This window comes from Sminthopsis crassicaudata, chromosome 2, assembly GCF_048593235.1.
Source record: "Sminthopsis crassicaudata isolate SCR6 chromosome 2, ASM4859323v1, whole genome shotgun sequence".
Lineage (NCBI taxonomy): Eukaryota > Metazoa > Chordata > Mammalia > Dasyuromorphia > Dasyuridae > Sminthopsis > Sminthopsis crassicaudata.
Window position 1 is genome coordinate 428,108,686 of NC_133618.1, and position 22,736 is coordinate 428,131,421.

Here is a 22,736-nt window from a genome sequence, read left to right on the forward strand (position 1 = left end):
TTTTCAGTGTCCTAAAAAACAAATCAACACTGTATTGTTTTGAAGGCAAAGCTCACTCTCTGGACTCCCAGCTGTTTTGCATAATTGATAAGGTATTCACATTAAATTAAAAATTCATTTCAAATGATGTGAAGGGATAGAAAGTTGATGCTTTGGTTTGCCCATTAACTTTACCCACTATGCTCAGAGGCCTTGCTATGACCCTAATTGCCTGGCATAATACATTTAAAAGGATGCCTACTTGACATGTTTTTACACATATCCATCCATCTGTATATAGACCTCATTGCTGTAGATATAAACTGCAAATTGGGGTTTGTATAGAATAGAAAGCAAAATAGACTAGGCCACTGTGTAGAGTTTTCAAGGATAACAAACTACTCTCTGCCACCAAAGTCTATCCTTTGGACCCTGATATTCTCATGGAAATGCTATATGACTTTTGAATGAAAGGATATCACAATTTCAGAAAAATCAAAATTATAGAAAATCAAAAGAACAATGCCAGCCATACAGTGGGGCTAAGCAGGCTAGATGATATTACTGATGATGACTTGGGTACAAAGTCTGTGTATATTTGGAAGGTCTTTAGTGGAGTGCTCCAAGGCTTATCTTCTGTATGTTGCTGCTGTATATGTTTTATCATTGACTTGGATAAAAGCATAGATGACATTGTCATTAAATTGGCAATTGATCCAAGCTAGGAGAGCTAGTTAATACCTTAATTAAAATAATCAAAGTCAAAAATGGTCTGGACAGGTGGCAATATGGGGTCAAAACTAATATAATGAAAACTAATGTGATGAAATTTAAAAATGTTAAATGCAAAGTTTGACATTTAGATTTTTAAAAATTCAACTTCATAAACATAATATGGGTAAAGGCATGTTTAAATTGCAGTGTCTAAAAAAAAAAAAAAAAAAGATCCAGAGCAACCCAAATGTTTCAGGTCCCAGGAATATTCCAATTTTGTGAAATGGTGTAATGAACAGCAATTCGGGGCTGGCAAGGAGGCTGAATCTGCCCTACAGTAAGACCAAGGGAGAACAGAGAAGAAATCCAAGTGCTACCCTGGAGTCTTCAAAGTTGTCTCACAAGAAGATCTCAGACTGCTGGATGGATTCTCAATGGGAATTTAAGGAAAGTTGTGGGCAGAAATTACATATAATGTGAAGGCACTTGTGCTCTGAACTTATGGGAGGAATCACTGAGTGAATGAATCTGTACATTTGGAGATTTGTCTGAATACATGGGAGAGAAGAGAATCTCATCTGCTTACTTTGCATACATATTGCAAGACACCTTAAAATTGTTTCTCTGCAGTACTAGCTGCAAAAAATTAGATACCAAGCCATTCTGACAATACATATTAAGATGCCAGGCTATTCACATCTCTTGGGAAAAGGTTATTTATTCAATATTATTTTTAATGCTACTCCTCTTTCTTCGTTCCCTCCACCTCTAATAAAATATCTACACTGAATGGTTCTGACAGAGACAATGGTCCCGATTCTTCTAACACCTTCATGGGGCCATGTGCCCTGACATTTCTTGCCTGCAGGAAAATGTCAACACTTTTCTTTGTGTGCTTTTAATAAAAACAAGTAGTCTTGAGAAGAATTTACTTTGTCAAAATCAAGCAGCCTGCTTAGCTAAAAAAAACAAGCAAATATAAAGGATTGACTCTAGACAAGGGTCATTTTATGTGTATTTCTATAGTAAATTAAACCTTAAAATGTTTATAAAATACCATCTTCACATTCAGCCTGTAATGTGAGTAGTACAAGTATTGTTATAATTATTTGACACAAAGAAACTAAGCTTTGGAGAAGCTTAATAAGATAAAAAGTATCAGAAATTGGATTTGAATCTAGGATCTTGCTTACTACTTCAAAGCTTTTTTTTATTGTTCAGTTGTTTTAGTCATGTCCAACTCTTCCATGACCCTATTTGGAGCTTTCTTGGCAAAAAGTGATTTTCCATTTCTTTCTCCAGCTCCTTTTACAAATGAGGAAACCAAATCAACCACAGTTAAATGATTTGTTCAGGGTCACATAGTTTCTAATTTTTGAGGCTGGATTTGAATTGAGAAAGATGAATGTTCTTGATTCCAAGCCCAGCATTCTATTCACTTTCACCTACTTGCCCATAAGAGTTCTCATGGTAATAATAATCATCATCATCATCATAATAATAATAATAACATTTTCTACACATTGTCTCCCATATATTTTCTCATTAGATTGTAAAATCCTATAAAATGCCATTATTATCCCATTTTAGAGATGAGGAAATTTAATATTGAATGAGAGGTTAAATGATTGACAAGGTTATATACTGAGTATTTGAAGTAGGATTTGAATTGTGGCTGGCCTTCCTGTTTCAAAATCTTATCCTATCTCAACCAAGATACTTACCTTGTTTGTTTTTGTGGTGTTTTATATAGAAGCTTCGGACAAGTGCTGGTCTGTTGAGCTGTGTGAAATTTTGGGAGAGTTACTTTTATCTAAACTGTTTACTGGGAATTTCTGTCATTTTCTGCCACTATCTCAAAATCATTACTTCTAAAACACCACTTCTTGTCTTTACACTAAAATTGAATTTAAAGGACCCAGAATAATGAATCTCTTCTAGTTAGATAAAGTTCTAAAGGAATAAATGCAAACTTCTATATTTTGGTTAAAAAAAAATTAGCTGTCCCTTTGATCCAGCAATGTTTCTATTGGGCCTATATCCCAAAGAGATCTTAAAGGAAGGAAAGGGAACCATATGTGCAAAAATGTTTGTAGCAACCCTTTTTGAAGTGATAAGAAACTGGAAACTGAGTGGGTGCCCATTAGTTGTATAATGAATGAATAAGTTATGGTATATGAATGTTATGGGATATTATTGTTCTATAAGAAATGATCAGGAGGATGATTTTAGAAAGGCCTGGAGAGACTTACATGAACTGATACTAAGTGAAATGAGCAGAACTAGAAGATCATTGCACTTGGCACCAAGATTATAAAATGATCAATTCTGATAGATATGACTGTCTTCAACAATAAGATGATTCAGACCAGTTCCAATGGTCTTGTGATTAAGAGAGTCATCTACACCCAGAGAGAAGACTGTGGGAACTGAGTGTGGATCACAACATATCATTTTCACTTTTTTTGTTATTGTTTGCTTGCATTTTATTTTCTTTCTGATTTGATTTGATTTGTAAACAAATCATCAATATCATAAGATGATCAATTCTGATGGATGTGAGTCTTTCCAACAATGATTGATGTTAGTTCTAATGATCTTGTGATGAAGAGAGCCATCTACACCCAGAGAGGGGACTGTGGGAAATTGTTAAAGGCAGGTCAATTCTCTTTAGCCTTCACAGCTAAAGGAATTGCAAGGTAGCCTTTGCTGACACAGGTGTTGCAGACTGGGAATGAGATAAATTGGAGGCAGAGGGAAGAGGAGGAAGGTTGGACAACACAATAGTCTCAGTCAGAGAGCTCAGCGAACAATTGTCTCTCAGTCTCCTTGTATCATCCTCTCACAAGAGGAGATCTATTTTGGGTTTGATTTCCAGCAGCCACTGTCAGATGACTCCTGTGTATTCCATCAGTTCTCCCATGAATTCCAATAGGAAATGAATGTGGATCACAACATAACATTCTCACTCTTTGTTGTTGTTTGCTTACATTTTGTTTTCTTACTCATTTACTTTTCCTTTTTTTAAAATCTGACTTTTCTTGTGCAGCAGGAGAATTGTATATAAATATGTTTATACATATTGGATTTAACATATATTTTAACATGTTTAACATATAATGGATTGCTTGCCATCTGGGGGGGGATGAGGGAAGGAGGAGAAAATCTGAAACACAGACTATGCAAGGGTCAGTGTAATCAAATTATTCATGCATGTGTTTTGAAAATAAAAAGCTTTAAAAATTAAAAGAAAAGAATAACTGCAAAAGAAAAATTAAAAAAAAAATCAGCTACCTCTTGTTATAAGATGTAACTAGCAAACCATTCTTTAAAAATGACTATATATGGTAAAGACAAATTTTCTTAACCTTAGACTAAATGAGACCGTGTCCAGAACAAAGAAGGTGATAGTTCTGCTAAATTTTGTTCTAGCCAGAGGGTGTTTCATGGAGTCTAAGCAGCTGTTCTGGGTGCTGTCTTTTAGGAATGATAGCAATGCAGTATAATATATCCAATGAAAGGCTATGATGATAAAGAGACTGAAAATCATGACTGATTAAAAAAAAAAAAAAGACTACAAAAACTAAGGTTCTTTAACTAGGAAGACAAAAACCTTCAGTGGGAGACAAACCTCAGGACCAGGACCAGTGTATATAGGGAAACACACACAATTACTGTGCTCAAATAAGTGAAGGGTTTCTATTTAGAAAGATTGCATCAAGTGGAAGTTGCAGAGGGGCAAATTTTGGTGGACTATAAATTCAATTCAATAGACATTTGTTAAGCACCTACTGTATGACAAGCATTGTACTAACTATTTGAGGTTACAAAAATGGTCCCTGTCTTCAGGGAATATACAGTGTAACAGGAGAAGATGATACATCAGAAAGAAGTTGATAAAAGAGTAGGATTGGGGAAACTACCAGGGCTACTTGACTTCTGTAGAATATTGATGGAAAATGGAAGTTTACAGACTTCTGGCCAAGATGGCGGCATGGAGGCAGACAGCTGCTTGAGCTCTGTGTTTTCTCTTAGGACTTACTTCATGACAAGCTTCGGAATTAATGCTTGACCAGAAAAGAAACCCACAAATAATCACCAACAGAAGACATCCTTGAAATTTGCCAGAGAAGGTCTGTGTTTGCTTGGGGGAGGGGATGAACAGACTGGGCAAAGACTGAGGGCAGGCAGAGAGAGCAAGGAAGGCAGCTCACACAGCCCAGACAGGAGTGGGGAGGGGTGCGATCGCTGCCATTTCTGCAAAAAGACTTTTACCCCAGTGTGGATACTCCGTTTTGGCAGCAAGCCAGGAGCAGCCGAGAGGGTGTAAACACCGGAGGTGAAGAATAAAACACCGGAGGTGAAGAATAAAACCCCAGAAAGCTAGAGTTTCTTGGGACCGGGCCACCCCCACCCCCACCTGGAGTGACTCGGCTGGTTCTTAGAGCCTCAGAGCACAGACACACTGCAGCCATCACTGTCCTGTTAGTGCCTCGCTGCTGTCTCCAGAAATCTAGAGGAAGCTTGTTAACACCATCCAGCCCCATGCCCCCCAAAAACAGACCAATTGTTTCTCTTGTCAATTTGTTTTCTTCCATTCCCACTCTGACAAAATGAACAAAAAATGTAAAAGGTCTCTAAACATTGACAGCTTCTGTGTGGAAAGAGCAGACTTCAAATACTGAGGGCACTAAAAACAGATTGTCTCCAGAGGAATCCCCTAAGGTGGATATGATCTGCTCCTCTATACAAAAGAATTTCATAGAGGAAATCAAAAAGGCTCTCACAAGAGAGCTAGAAGAGAAATGGGAAAAGGAAAGGGAAGTTTGGCAAGAGAACTTGGAGAAGTAATCCCACGCATTTAAAGACAGAGTGGATAAAACAAATCATAGAGAAATAAAATTTGTGAATTAGAAAAGGTAAACAACTCCAAGGAAAACAGGATTAGTGAGCTGGAAAAAGAAAACAGTTCTCTAAAAACTAAAATGGATAAAATGGAAAAAAATTCCATAGAAGATAAAAACTCAATTGGACAATTACAAAAAGATATAAAAAAAGTGAGTGAAGAAAACACATCATTGAAAATTAGACTCGAACAAGTAGAAATGAATGACTCAAAGAGAAACCAAGAAGTAGTCAATCAAAACCAGAAAAACAAAATAATTGAAAAGAATGTCAAGTACCTTATTAGAAAGACAACAGACTTGGAAAACGATCCAGGAGAGACAATTTGAGAATAATTGGAATCACTGAAAAATGTGAAGAAAAAAAGAGCTTGGACACTATTTTCCAGGAAATTATCAAAGAGAACTGCCCAAACCTTTTGGAAACAGAGGGTAAAATAGACATTGAAAAAATTCATCCATCACCTATTGAAAGGGACCCTAAAATCAAACACCAAGAAATATAGTGGTCAAGTTCAAGAACCATCAGACAAAGGAAAAAATATTGGAAGCTGCTAGAAAAAAGCAATTCAGATATGGAGGAGCCACAATAAGGATAACCCAGGATCTAGCAGCGTCCACATTAAAGGAATGAAGGGCCTGGAATCTGATATTCCGAAAGGCTAAGGAACTTGGTATGCAGCCAAGAATTACTTACCCAGCAAAAATGAGCATCGTTTTCCAGGGAAGAAGATGGACATTTAACAAAATAAATTAATTCCATCGATTCTTGATGAAAAAAAAAAAAAAAAAAACAAAAAACAGATCTACACAAAATGTTTGATCTTCAAATACAGAACTCAAGAGATTTCTTAAAAGGTAAAAAGAAATCTTGGGAACTATATTTCTGCCATAAAGATATGTAAAGAACACATGTATAATTTGTCCTAGAAACTAGAGGTGGAAAGGAAATTATATCATAAAAAGGTAAAGTGGTGATACTACATCTCATGAAGAGGCAAAGGTAACCTATTATATCTGAGAGAAAGAATGGAGGAGGATGAACACAATGTGTATCAATACACATATTGAATTTATGGTGAAATTTCTTCCACTTCATTGAAAAAATGGGAGGGAAGGAGTAAGCTAAGGAAAAGAGAATACAGAAATTGTGAGGAAAAGGAGTAAAATAGGGGGAAGAACTTTAAGGTGGGGGAGGGATATGAAAAAGGTAGGACTGTGAAAAGCAAGTGGTGTTCACAAGTTTAATACTGGGTAGGGGGGTAAGAGAGAAGAAAAGGAGAAAAGCATAAGCAGGGGTTAACAAGATGTCAAGCAATATAGAACTAGTCATTCTAACCATAAATGTGAATGGGGTAAACTCCCTCATAAAGAGGAAGCAGTTAGCAGACTGGATTAAAAGCCAGAATCCTACTATATGTTGTTTACAGGAAACACACCTGAAACAGGGTGATACATTCAGAATAAAAGTAAAAGGGTGGAGCAGAATCTACTATGTTTCAGGTGAAGCCAAAAAAAGCAGGGGTAGCCATCCTCATCTCAGATCAAGCAAAAACAAAAATTGATCTAATTAAAAGAGATAAGGAAGGGCACTATATTCTGCTAAAGAGCAGCATAGATAATGAAGCAGTATCAATACTAAACATATATGCACCAAGTGATATAGCATCTAACTTTCTAACGGAGAAGTTAAGAGAGTTTCAAGAAGATATAAACAGCAAAACTATAATAGTGGGAGATCTCAACCTTGCACTCTCAGAATCTAACCACAAAATAAATAAGAAAGAAGTCAAAGAGGTAAATAGAATACTAGAAAAGTTTGATATGATAGATTTTTGGCGAAAGCTAAATGGAGACAGAAAGGAGTACACTTTCTTCTCAGCAGTTCATGGTACCTATACAAACATTGATCATATACTAGGACATAAAAACCTCAAAATCAAATGCAGTAAGGCAGAAATAGTAAATGCATCCTTTTCAGACCACAATGCAATTAAAATTACATTTAATAAAAAGCCAGGGGAAAATAGACCAAAAAAATAATTGGAAACTAAATAATCTTATACTAAAGAATGATTGGGTAAAACAGCAAATCATAGAAGTAATTAATAACTTCACCCAAGAAAATAACAATAATGAGACATCATACCAAAATGTGTGGGATACAGCCAAAGATGTAATAAGGGGAAGTTTTATATCTCTAGAAGTCTACTTGCATAAAATAGAGAAAGAGAGGGTCGACGAATTGGGCTTACAACTAAAATTGCTAGAAAAGGAACAAATTAAAACCCCCCAGACAAACCCAAAACTTGAAATTCTAAAAATAAAAGGTGAGATTAATAAAATTGAAAGTAAAAAAAAAAACTATTGAATTAATAAAACTAAGAGTTGGTTCTATGAAAAAACCAACAAAATAGACAAACTCTTAGTAAATCTGATTAAAGAAAGGAAAGAGAAAACACAAATTGTTAGTCTTGAAAATGAAAAGGGAGAACTCACCACTAATGAAGGGGAAATTAGAACAATAGTAAGGAGCTACTTTGCTCAACTTTATGCCAATAAATTCGATAACTTAAATGAAATGGAAGAATACCTTCAAAAATATACCTTGCCCAGATTAACAGAGGAAGAAGTAAGTAGTCTAAATAGTCCCATTTCAGAAAAAGAAATAAAACAAGCTATTAACCAACTCCCTAAGAAAAAATCCCCAGGACCAGACGGATTTACATGTGAATTCTACCAAACATTTAAAGTACAACTAACTCCAGTGCTATATAAACTATTTGAAAAAATAGGGATTGAAGGAGTCCTACCAAATTCCTTTTATGACACAGACATGGTCCTGATACCTAAACCAGCTAGATTGAAAACTGAGAAAGAAAACTATAGACCAATCTCCTTAATGAATATTGATGCTAAAATCTTAAATAAGATATTAGCAAAAAGACTTCAGAAAATCATCCCCAGGATAATACACTATGATCAAGTAGGATTTATACCAGAAATGCAGGGCTAGTTTAATATTAAGAAAAATATTAGTATAATTGACCATATTAATAATCAAATTAATAAAAGCCATATGATCATCTCAATAGATGCAGAAAAAGCATTTTATAAAATCCAACATCCATCCTACTAAAAACTCTTGAGAGTATAGGAATAAATGGACTATTCCTTAAAATAATAAAGAATATATATTTAAAACCATCAGTAAACATCATATGTAATGGTGATAAACTGGAACCTTTCCCTGTAAGATCAGGAGTGAAACAAGGTTGCCCACTATCACCATTACTATTCAATGTAATACTAGAAATGCTAGCCTCGGCAATAAGAGCCGAGAAAGAGATTCAAGGAATTAGAGTAGGAAATGAGGAAATCAAACTATCACTCTTTGCAGATGACATGATGGTATACTTAGAGAACCCCAAAGACTCTGCTAAAAAGCTATTAGAAACAATTCAGAACTTTAGCAAAGTTGCAGGATACAAAATAAATCCACATAAATCTTCAGCATTTTTATACATTACCAACACAATCCAAGAGCAAGAGATACAAAGAGTAATTCCATTCAAAATAACTGTCAATAGTATAAAATATTTGGGAATATATCTACCAAAGGAAAGTCAGGAATTATATGACCAAAATTATAAAACACTTGCCACAAAAATAAAGTCAGATTTAAATAATTGGAAAGACATTAAGTGCTCTTGGATAGGCCGAGCGAATATAATTAAGATGACAATTCTCCCTAAACTAATCTATTTATTTAGTGCTATACCAATCAGACTTCCAAGAAACTATTTTAATAACCTAGAAAAAATAACAACAGAATTCATATGGAACAACAAAAGGTCAAGAATTTCAAGGGAAGTAATGAAAAAAAAAAAAAAAAAGTGAAGGTGTTCTAGCTGTACCTGATCTAGAACTGTATTATAAAGCAACAGTCACCAAAACCATTTGGTATTGGCTAAGAAATAGATTAGTTGATCAGTGGCATAGGTTAGGTTCACAGGGCAAGATAGTGAATAAAAATAGCAATCTAGTGTTTGACAAACCCAAAGATCCCAAATTTTGGGATAAGAATTCATTATTTGACAAAAACTGCTGGGAAAACTGGAAATTAGTATGGCAGAAACTAGGCATGGACCTATATTTAACACCACATACTAAGATTAGATCAAAATGGGTCCAAGATTTAGGCATAAAGAACGAAATCATAAATAAATTGGAGGAACATGGGATGGTTTACCTCTCAGACTTGTGGAGGAGGAAGGAGTTTGTGTCCAAGGGAGAACTAGAGACCATTATTGATCACAAAATAGAAAATTTTGATTACACCAAATTAAAAAAGTTTCTGCACAAACAAAACTAATGCAAACAAGATTAGAAGGGAAGTAACAAATTGGGAAAACATTTTCACAGTTAAAGGTTCTGATAAAGGCCTCATCTCCAAAATATACAGAGAATTGACTTTAATTTATAAGAAATCAAGCCATTCTCCAATTGATAAATGGTCAAAGGATATGAACAGACAATTTTCAGATGATGAAATTAAACTATTTCCACTCATATGAAAGTGTTCCAAATCACTATTAATCAGAGAAATGCAAATTAAGACAACTCTGAGATATCATTACACACCTGTCAGATTGGCTAAGATGACGGGAACAAATAATGATGAATGTTGGAGGGGCTGTGGGAAAACTGGGACACTGATGCATTGTTGGTGGAGTTGTGAAAGAATCCAACCATTCTGGAGAGCAATCTGGAATTATGCCCAAAAAGTTATCAAAATGTGCATACCCTTTGACCCAGCCATACTACTACTGGGCTTATACCCCAAGGAACTACTAAAGAAGGGAAAGGGACCTGTATGTGCCAAAATGTTTGTGGCAGCCCTTTTCATAGTGGCTAGAAGCTGGAAAATGAATGGATGTCCATCAATTGGAGAATGGTTGGGTAAATTATGGTATATGAAGGTTAAGGAATATTATTGTTCTGTAAGAAATGACCAGCAGGATGAATACAGAGAGGTTTGGAGAGACTTGCATGAACTGTTTTGGAGGATTAAAGGGTATGCCCGTGGTATGTAAAATCTTATACTGTGCACAAAAGTGTGTAAAATGTTTAGAAGTATTGTAAGAGCCCTTTAAATGGGCGGCGCCACAGTGCATCGGGAGATTGAGTGGTCCGGAATTAATTTCTATGGATATTAGGACTGCCTTGTAGGTGGGATCCTGTCCATTTTGAGATAGCTTCGTAATGGGTGACTCTCTCTCTGATTGGCTGTGTGTGTGACCTCACAGGCCCTATGTAAGCCCACTGCAGGCAGCAGTTGCTCTCTTTAACCTGGCGTTCTTCACCCTGGCTTCCCAGCCTGGGTGGCCAAGCCAAGATGAATAGCCAAAAGAGGTAAGGGTTTTGGTAGTGAACATGTGGGTCTTCTGACCAGGTGTTCACTCAGGAACCAACAAGTCAGGGCATCAGTTAGGGCATTATGTGAGTAGGTATAATAAAGGCTTTTAAGATTACACGTGGCTGTTCTTGAGTGCGCTACCGGTTATTAAGCTATAGATTCAAGAGATTGTGGCCAGAAACCTTTGAAGGCCTCAGAGGAGGCGAGCCAGGTGGAGTTCACCCTGCAAAGGACAGTGGTCAAAGGTACTCTGGTGGGTCTAGGACAGACTAGTAATTGTAACTGCCAGGAGAGCACGTTACAATTATACACTTCAACAATGATACTGTATGAGGATGTATTCTGATGGAAGTGGATATCTTTAACATAGAGAAGAGCTAATTCAATTCCAATTGATCAATGATGGACAGAATCAGCTACACCCAGAAAAGGAACACTGGTTAATGAGTATAAACTGTGAGCATTTTTGTTTGTTTGTTTTTTGTTTTTCTTTCCAGATTATTTTTACCTTTCGAATACAATTCTTCCTTTTCAACAACAACAACAACAAAATTTGGTTCTGTACATATATATTGTACCTAGGATATACTATAAGATATTTAATATGTATGGGAATGCCTGCCATCTAGGGGAGGTGGTAGAGGGAAGGAGGGGAAAAATTCAGAACAGAAGGGAGTACAAGGGATAATGTTGTAAAAAAAAAAAATTACTTATGCATATGTACTGTCAAAAAAATGTTATAATTATAAAATTAATAAAAAAAAGAAAGAAAATGGAAGTTTACTTGAAAAAGTTCTGATAAAGGAAGTTCTGGGGAAGAGTTTATTGTCCACTCTCTAGCCTTCTAATCAGATCAAGAGGTAACTGAAGCAACTGAGAAGATGTTGAATTTAAAAACTAAATGAATCAGAGTGATGATGAGATCTTAGGTAATCATATAATATAAAATGTTTATATTATATATATTTTATATATATATATATATAAAATTTATATATATATATTATAATATATATATATTTATTAATATATATTTATAATATATATTATAAAATTTATATATATATATATATATAAAATCATATAAAGAAGAGCTTTCTAATACTGTTTTCAAAGGTCATTGATTTCTTTCTACTGGACATTTTAAAGGAGGAAATGAATGAAAATTTATAAGGGATATTGTCGAAGAGATTTCTAGTAGAGTGATAGAATATAGCCTCTAGGATTATTATTACACATTAGCAAGCATCATTAGAGAGCTGAGAAATTGGACTGTTATGTGCATAGTCTGATAAAGCCTGTGGACCCTTCCTTAAAATAATGGCTTGCCCCTTATAAGATTTATTTTTATTTCCTTATAAGGTAAGGAAACGTTCAATTTCAGTCAGAAGTTTGTGAGTAAACATGTATTATTTTTCCTTTCAAATACAAGGATCACCTGAAATCTATTCATTGACCACTGAAAGGAATGTTGACCCCAATTCAAGAACTGCTGGCCCCCATAAGAACCTGGGCGATATGTGTACAACTGGGGGATATGGTCCATATTCCTAGGCAACAATATATGACGATGAAAAGATCAACAGTACCAGAATCAGAAAATGTAGGTTCAACTCCTGTCTTTTATTACTTATGTGAGCATGATCAAGTCATTTGACTTCTCTGGGCTTCAGTTCTTCATTTCCAAAATAAGAAGATTGAAGTAGACAGGTCATTATCATCTCTGAATCTATGATGCTACAACAATTATACAGGAAATTATAGATACAGAAAACCTGAGAAGAGAAAGGACCTGCTTTTAAGTGACTGATCATCTAATCAGGACAGATGTCATTCTGTTATTCCTTGAAGATTACCTAAGATAATTCTTAGTAACTTCACTTCAACTCTGAGTTGGCTTATTAAATGCTTTTTAGGCCCATTGTGATATTGATGTATTTCAATGAGAAGAGTTATGGATGGCATGTGACCATTAAAAAATATTGCATCAAAGATGGCGGAGAGGAAACACACGACTCAGTGAACGTCCTCACTCCCTCACAACCAATTAGATAAATTAAGTCTCAGAATTAGCTCAGGACTGATAGATACCACAAGGACTGGAAGCACGACTTACCAGCTGAAGAGAATCTGGAGTTTCAACAGGAAAGGTCAGTTCTCAGGGGAGGAATAAGAAAGACCAGCACAGACGGTGGGGTAGGGGCACACTGCGCCCATTGCGCTGGGAAGGGCTCTGGGATCAGAGAAGCCACTGAGGTAAAGGAATCTGGCACAGGCTGTTAGCTCTTCTCTGCTAATTATTTAGCAGTTCAGAAGAGAAAGCCAAAATATTTTAAAACTCAGATTAGATTTTCCCCTGACCCTGGGGGTGACTCAACAGACTCGGCACCAGGGGGTGTGGCCTCAGCTACCACCTGAGAATAGTTAAGAGATTGACAAGTGGGTGGATACGGCCCAAGGCAACACACACTGCCTAGCTTAGCTGGAGGGAGTGGAACTCAGCTCCAGGAAGTCCCAGAGAAGCGGAACCTTTGAACTAGGGACCGCGGTTTCTGGCAGACACTTCCAGTTTGAGCACAGGGGCTTCTCACGTCACCTGCTGCAGACATCCACTCCCCACCCGGACACATAGACTGGGCTTCCTGCAGTCTTCACTATTCTACGCCCTCGAAGCACAGCAGTGCTAATCACCTCTGAGGCGCTTCCAGGGAGGGGGTGGGAAACTCTCTCCCAGAGCTCTATCTTAGCTCGGGCGCAGGGGCCGCTGCATCCATCCCGTCTGGGAGGAAGCTGGTAAAGAAGTAAATAATTTCCTACCCCAGGGACAGACCCCAAAAGATTTTTTTTAAGTATGAGCAAAAAAGCTAGAAAAACTATAGATTCCTTCTATACAGAGAAAGAGCGGGTATCCAACCCCGAGGAAGTTAACAGCAAAGATTCAGAAGATAACAACCTAAAGGGGAACGATTCCTGCCCCCCATCACATAACTCTCTCCTAGAAGAAGCTCTTAAAAAATTGAGGGAGATCGAAGAAAAATGGGGAAAGGAAAGAGAAGTTATGATAGAGAATAACAATGTCCTGAAATTGGAGTTGGAAAAAATAAAGAATTCACAGGAGATGCAGGGAAACAAAATTAGTGAATTAGAAAAGGTTAAAAAAACACAGGAAAGTAGGATTTCTGAATTGGAAAAGATAAAAAAGTCTCAAGAAAATAGAATTTCTGAATTGGAAAAAGAAAATAATTCTCAAAAAAAAAAATTAGGGAAATGGAAAAAAATTCAATAGAGCAAAATAACTCATTTAAAAACGAAATTGGGCATTTACAAAAAGAACTAAAAACTGTGAAAGAAGAAAATAACTCCTTAAAAGTCAGGATGGAACAAATAGAAATGAATGATTCACAGAGAACCCAAGAATCAGTCAAACAAAACAAAAAAAAGAGAAGCTGGAGAACAACGTCAAATACTTACTGGGAAAATCTATAGACCTGGAAAATAGATCTAGGAGAGATAATCTGCAGATTATTGGACTTCCCGAAAACTATGACCAAAAAAAGAGCCTAGATTCTATTTTACAGGAAATTATCAAAGAGAACTGTCCAGAGATAATAGAAACAGAAGGGAAAGTAGATGTGGAAAGAATTCATCGAACTCCTTCTGAAATAGACCCTAAAAAAAGAACACCACGGAATATTGTGGCTAAGCTGCAGAATTACCACACAAAGGAGAAAATCCTGCAAGCAGCTAGAAAAAAACAATTTAAATACCAAGGTGCCACAATAAGGGTCACCCAAGATCTGGCTGCCTCCACATTAAAAGATAGAAGGGCCTGGAACCTAATATTCCGTAAGGCAAAAGATCAAGGACTGCAACCAAGAATGAACTACCCAGCTAAGTTTAGCATCTTTTTTCCATGGAAGAAGATGGTCATTCAATGAAACAGAGGAATTCTATATGTTTCTAAGAAAAAAACCAGACTTAAACAAAAAATTTGATCTACATCCACAAGACTGAAGAGAAACAGAAAAAGGTACACAGAACCCTTGAGAACTGTAACTCTGTTGTGGGTATATAAAAAATACTCAAGGATAATTTGATTTTACTGATATAAAAGAAAAAAAGGGGGGTGTAGTAAAGGGAAGGAGGTCGGTTCAGAAAAAGGGGAAGGAGTGATAAAAAGAGGGAAACTACATCCCAGGAAGAGACATAGAAAATACACCATATCTGAGGGAACTTAGTGAGGGGGAGAATCATTGTGTGAATCTTACTCTCATCAGAAGAGGCTCAAAGAGTAAATAATTAACATATTTGTTTTTCAGAGAATTTTCTCTCACCTCATTAAAAGGGGGGAGAGGAAAAGGGAAAAGGAAAAGGAGAATAAGTGAAGGGACTTGGAGGGAGGGGGGAGGGATCCAAAAAAAAAGAGGGAGGGCTGTGCGGCACAAGGGGGGTCTGTAAATTAAATATCGGGGAGGGGGATCAGGGGGGTCAAGGGAAAAAAGCATAAGCTGGGGATAATACGATGGCAGGAAATACAGAATTAGTAATTTTAACTGTAAATGTAAATGGGATGAACGATCCCATCAAACGGAGACGGATAGTAGATTGGATCAAAAAGCAGAACCCTACAATATGTTGCCTACAGGAAACACACTTAAAGCAGGGAGATACATACAGAGTAAAGGTAAAAGGTTGGAACAGAGCCTACTATGCTTCAGGTAAAACCAAAAAAGCAGGGGTAGCTATCCTTATCTCAGATCAAGCAAAAGCAGAAGTAGATCTTGTTAAAAAAGATAAGGAAGGAAACTATATCCTGCTGAAAGGTAGCATAAATAATGAAGCCATATCAATACTAAACATATATGCACCAAGTGGTATAGCATCTAACTTTCTAAAGGAAAAGTTAGGAGAACTGCAAGAAGAAATAGACAGTAAAACTATAATAGTGGGAGATCTCAACCTTGCACTCTCAGATTTAGACAAATCAAACCACAAAACAAACAAGAAAGAAATTAAAAAAGTAAATAGAACATTAGAAAAACTAGGTATGATAGACCTTTGGAGAAAACTGAATGGCAATAGGAAGGAATATACTTTCTTCTCAGCAGTTCATGGATCCTATACAAAAATTGACCATATACTAGGACATAAAGATCTCAAAATTAAATGTAGGAAGGCAGAAATAATAAATGCCTTCTTTTCAGATCACAATGCAATAAAAGCTACATTCAGTAAAAAGTTAGGGGTAAATAGACCAAAAAGTAATTGGAAACTGAATAATCTCATCTTAAAGAATGACTGGGTGAAAGAGCAAATTATAGAAACAATTAATAATTTCACCCAAGATAATGATAATGATGAGACATCATATCAAAATCTTTGGGATGCAGCTAAAGCAGTAATAAGGGGAAATTTTATATCTTTAGAGGCTTATTTGAAGAAAATTGAGAAAGAGAAGATTAACGAATTGGGCTTACAACTTAAAAGGCTAGAAAAAGACCAAATTATAAACCCCCAACCAAAAATTAAACTCGAAATACAAAAATTAAAAGGAGAAATCAATAAAATTGAAAGTAAAAAAACTATTGAATTAATAAATAAAACCAAGAGTTGGTTTTATGAAAAAGCCAATAAAATAGATAAACCTTTGGTAAATTTGATCAAAAAAAAGAAAGAGGAAAATCAAATTGATAGTCTTACAAATGAAAAGGGGGATCTTTCCACCAATGAAGAGGAAATTAGAGAAATAATAAGGAGTTACTTTGCCCAACTTTATGCCAATAAATTTGATAACTTAAGTGAAATGGATGACTTCCTCCAAAAATATAGGCTCCCTAGATTAACAGAGGAGGAGATAAATTGCTTAAATAGTCCCATTTCAGAAAAAGAAATAGAACAAGCTATTAATCAACTCCCCAGGAAAAAATCCCCAGGGCCAGATGGATTCACATGTGAATTCTACCAAACATTTAAAGAACAATTAGCCCCAATGTTATATAAATTATTTGAAAAAATAGGGGATGAAGGAGTCCTACCAAATTCCTTTTATGACACAGACATGGTACTGATACCTAAACCTGGTAGATCGAAAACTGAGAAAGAAAATTATAGACCAATCTCCTTAATGAATATTGATGCTAAAATCTTAAATAAGATATTAGCAAAAAGACTTCAGAAAATCATCTCCAAGATAATACACTATGATCAAGTAGGATTTATTCCAGGAATGCAGGGCTGGTTTAATATTAGGAAAACTATTAATATAATTGACCATATTAATAATCAAATTAATAAGAACCATATGATCATCTCAATAGATGCAGAAAAAGCATTTGACAAAATCCAACATCCATTCCTACTAAAAACTCTTGAGAGTATAGGAATAAATGGATTATTCCTTAGAATAATCAGGAGTATATATTTAAGACCGTCAGTAAGCATAATATGCAATAGAAATAAACTGCAACCTTTCCCAGTAAGATCAGGAGTGAAACAAGGTTGCCCACTATCACCATTACTATTCAATATAGTACTAGAAATGCTAGCCTCGGCAATAAGAGCCGAGAAAGAGATTCAAGGAATTAGAGTAGGAAATGAGGAAATTAAACTATCACTCTTTGCAGATGACATGATGGTATACTTAGAGAACCCCAAAGACTCTGCTAAAAAGCTACTAGAAATAATTCAAAATTTCAGCAAAGTGGCAGGATACAAAATAAATCCACATAAATCCTCGGCATTTTTATATATCACTAACAAAATGCAACAGCAAGAGATACAAAGAGAAATTCCATTCCAAACAAATGTTGAGAGTATAAAATATTTGGGAATCCATCTACCAAAGAAAAGTCAGGAATTATATGAGAAAAATTACAAAACACTTGCCACAAAAATAAAGTCAGATTTAAATAATTGGAAAGACATTCAGTGCTCTTGGATAGGCCGAGCGAATATAATAAAGATGACAATACTCCCCAAACTAATCTATTTATTTAGTGCTATACCAATCAGACTCCCAAGAAACTATTTTAATGACCTAGAAAAAATAACAACAAAATTCATATGGAAGAATAAAAGGTCAAGAATTGCAAGGGAACTAATGAAAAAAAACTCAGAGGAAGGTGGTCTAAGTGTACCTGATCTAAAGCTATATTATATAGCAGCAGTCACCAAAACCATTTGGTATTGGCTAAGAAATAGACCGGTAGATCAGTGGAACAGATTAGATACAAAGGACAAAAAAGGGTACATCTATAGCAATCTAATCTTTGACAAACCCAAAGATTCCAACATTAGGGATAAAAATTCATTATTCGGAAAAAACTGTTGGGAAAACTGGAAATTAGTATGGCAGAAATTAGATATGGATCCACACTTAACACCATATACCAAGATAAGATCAAAATGGGTCCATGATTTAGGCATAAAGAGGGAGATAATAAATAGATTAGAGGAACAGAGGATAATCTACCTCTCAGACTTGTGGAGGAGGAAGGAATTTATTACCAGAGGAGAACTAGAGATCATTATTGATCACAAAATAGAAGATTTTGATTACATCAAACTAAAAAGTTTCTGTACAAATAATACTAATGCAAACAAGATTAGAAGGGAAGTAACAAATTGGGAAAATATTTTTAAAAACAGAGGTTCTGACAAAGGTCTCATTTCCAAAATATATAGAGAACTGACCATAATTTATAAGAAACCGAACCATTCTCCAATTGATAAATGGTCAAAGGATATGAACAGACAATTCTCAGAGGAAGAAATTGAAACTATATCCACTCACATGAAAGAGTGTTCCAAATCACTACTGATCAGAGAAATGCAAATTAAGACCACTCTGAGATACCACTACACACCTGTCAGATTGGCTAAGATGACAGGAACAAATAATGACAAATGTTGGAGGGGATGTGGGGAAATTGGGACACTGATACATTGCTGGTGGAGTTGTGAAAGAATCCAGCCATTCTGGAGAGCAATCTGGAATTATGCCCAAAAAGTTATCAAACTGTGCATACCCTTTGACCCAGCAGCGCTACTACTGGGATTATATCCCAAAGAAATACTAAAGAGCAGAAAGAAACATATATGTGCCAAAATGTTTGTGGCAGCTCTTTTTGTTGTAGCTAGAAACTGGAAGATGAATGGATGTCCATCAGTTGGAGAATGGTTGGGTAAATTGTGGTATATGAAGGTTATGGAATATTATTGCTCTGTAAGAAATGACCAGCAGGAGGAATACAGAGAGGGTTGGAGAGACTTAAATCAACTGATGCTGAGTGAAATGAGCAGAACCAGAAGATCACTGTATACTTCAACAACAATACTGTATGAGGATGTATTCTGATGGAAGTGGAAATCTTCAACATAAAGAAGATCCAACTCACTTCCAGTTGATCAATGATGGACAGGGGTAGCTACACCCAGAGAAGAAACACTGGGAAGTGAATGTAAATTGTTAGCACTAATATCTGTCTGCCCAGGTTGCATGTACCTTAGGATTCTAATGTTTATTGTGCAACAAGAAAATGATATTCACACACATGTATTGTACTTAGACTATATTGTAACACATGTAAAATGTATGGTATTGCCTGTCGTCGGGGGGAGGGAATAGAGGGAGGGGGGGCAATTTGGAAAAATGAATACAAGGGATAATATTATAAAATATATATATAATAAAAAAAAAAAGAAAAAAAAATATTGCATCAGGTAAGCCAAAGCCTCATTTCACTAAGGCTATCACTTCTCTTTTACAAGGTGTTTTCCCTTGCTTTTTGATGACTGGCTTTGAACTAAACTACAAACTTCTTTTCCTGCCTCTAAACTACTCCTTTATAGAGGATAAACTTGTTAATTCTAATCTAACTTCACCTGACTTTCTATTTAATACTTTTCATCAAGACTATAGATCATGGTCACCTTTCCTGACCTGATTTTGTGTTATATATCTCCCAGCATAACTTTGGGTCCCAGTCGCTTTTCCTAGGAAAATTCCTTTCTTTTGTGCTCAATTAATTATCCTTAATCATTAATGCATGGATTGAATTAACTTTTAATTTTCTAGAGTATTTGAAATATTTTATGCAGCAAAAGGAAATCAACTATGTAAAATAAATGAGTTTGTGTATATCCTTGAGATGACCCAGCAGTTTTTACTCAAAAATCTATTTTTCTCTCCTGAATTCAGAAAAAGGATTTAACTTGCCTGATTTCAGCAAATTTCTAGGTAGATGCCAGCAGTGATCCTATCAAAAAAGGAAGAAATAGGTTAACTGTTCTCTAGCTATGGAAGGAATTAATTTTTTTTTTCTGTTTCAATCCCACATATATGTTGTGAAAATGTATGTGTCTGGGTGTGCTTGTGAGTATGTACATAAACTGTTTATGCATATATCCAATATATTTATCTGTGCATGAATAGCATATATACTTAAATATATAATTTTCTTCAACTTTGTGTTTGTTTAAATTTATTTCTTTCCTCTCTACAAATTCCTTTCTACAATTCCAATGTACTGCTAAATTTAAATCACAAAATCTTAATGAAAATTGAAATCTTCTCCTTACCCTCTCTCCTTTCTCCCTCCTTCCCTTGCTCTTTTTTCTCCCAACAACTTTCATTTTCTTTTAATATAGCTTTTTATTTACAAGATATATGCATGGGTAGTTTTTCAGCATTGACAATTGCAAAATCTTTTGTTTCAATTTTTCCCCTCCTTCCCCTGCCCCAAATGGCAAGTAGACCAATACATGTTAAATATGTTGAAGTATATGTTAAATACAATATATGTATTCATATCCTGTAAAGTTCTGTTGTCTCTAGATTGTAATCATTCTCTTGGGGGCAGGATTCTTGGGGAGCTTCTGGAGAGGCAGCCTTAGTTTTAATCCCCAAAACGCAACCAGGAGTTAAAGTCCATATCCTGTATTGTAGGCTTCAAAGTCTTGAATCTTTTCCTGTCAGAAAGCCTCCAGACAGCATGAAGGTAAACGTGGAAATGAATCAGACTCTGCCTCCAAGAGTATGGGATTGTGGGTTTCCCAGAATTCAATCCTAGATGTGAATCTCCAGGCTTTTCCTTTAGACTTGTGAATCCACTGAATCCTAGCTCTGAATCTCCTTGAGCTTCCTCATTCCAGACACCTTCCAGATTCAATGTTGGCTCCTTATATTCTCCTAGAGAATGGGCTTGTGGGAACTCCTTAAGGAACCAGTGAGAGAACTCCTTTAAAGGTGTAAACTCCTTTAAAAGTGTGAACTCTGAACTAGAGAATTGTTAAGTACTGACTTAGCACCTTGTAAGGATCCTAACAATATCTAATGAGGGAAAGGAAAGGGGGAACCCTTTCTGTCGGTGCATAGATCCCATGAGGTGCAGTGTCCCCTGTAAAATGAATTTACAGGCCCGAAAACCTAGATTGATAAATAAAAGGTTTATTGGAAGTAAATCTCAGTTAGAAAGACACCAGGGCCAAAGGTGACCTTTGGCGGGCAGGGACCCTTACATGGCTGAAAGGATACCATGTGTTGGCTGGGAGGGCTCCTGCAATGAGGGCATTCCAGCTTGTTTCTTTTATACCCAAAAGATGATGGGTGGTACCCAGTTCTGGCAGGCTTTTCAGTTAGCCCAGATCAGGTGAGGGCTGGGGGAAGCTGAGCTGAGAGTGGGGGGCTGGGCCCGGATATTCAAAGGGTGCCTTTGACCAGGATTTGTGAATCAAGGTCAGTCATGGATTGGGCAATTAGGAATCTTAAAGGGACTCCAACCCTCATCATATCCATACAGTTATTTTATTGCACAAAAAGAATTGGACTTTGAAATAATGAGCAATTAACCTCTGAAGGAAATCAGAAATGTAAACAGACAAAAACAGAGGGATTGGAAATGCTATGTAGTGCCAGTCTCTTTCATTTTCTATACAGCTAGGGAGGGGAACATATCTAGGAGTAATATGTAAGGGGTAGGTAAGAAAAGTGTAACCCAGAAGATCTTGGACCAATCTGAGTTCTGATGGGAAGGACTGTGTTGGACTAAGAGCATAAAACTTACTTTTTTCTGTATTTGGTATTCTTTCCCTGAAGGAGGCGAATTGAATTGAATTCATCAGAGAATTGAAATACATCAAACTACCTACCATCTTCAGAAGAGGAGAGGGGAGGGAGGAGGAAAATTTTGGAACTCAAAATCTTGTAAAAATGAATGCTAAACATTTTCCTGAAATGTAATTGGGGAAAAATATTATTTAATAATTAAAAAAAATAAAGTATGCATCCAGAGAGAGGACTATGGGGACTGAATGTAGAGCACAACATAGTTTTCACCTTTTGTTGTTGCTATTTGCTTGCTTGTTTTTTTCCATCTCATTTTTTTTCCTTTTTCATCTGATTTTTCTTATGCAGAATGATAAATGTGGAAAAAAGTTTAGAAGAATTGCACATGTTTTACCTATCTTAAATTACTTGCTATCTAAAAGAGGGTGAAGATAAAGAGGGAAGGAGAAAAATATAGGATATAAAGTTTTACAAAAGAGTGAATGTTGAAAATTATCTTTGCATGTATTTTGAAAAAAAAAAAGCTATTATAAAAGAAAACCCAAATGAAAAAAGAAAAAAAGGAAAAAGATGCATAACTATATCAGGCCTTCCACATTAGAAAGGTTTTTAGCAGATTCTCTGTCACCAGCATTTTTGTATGTTACACAGTTAA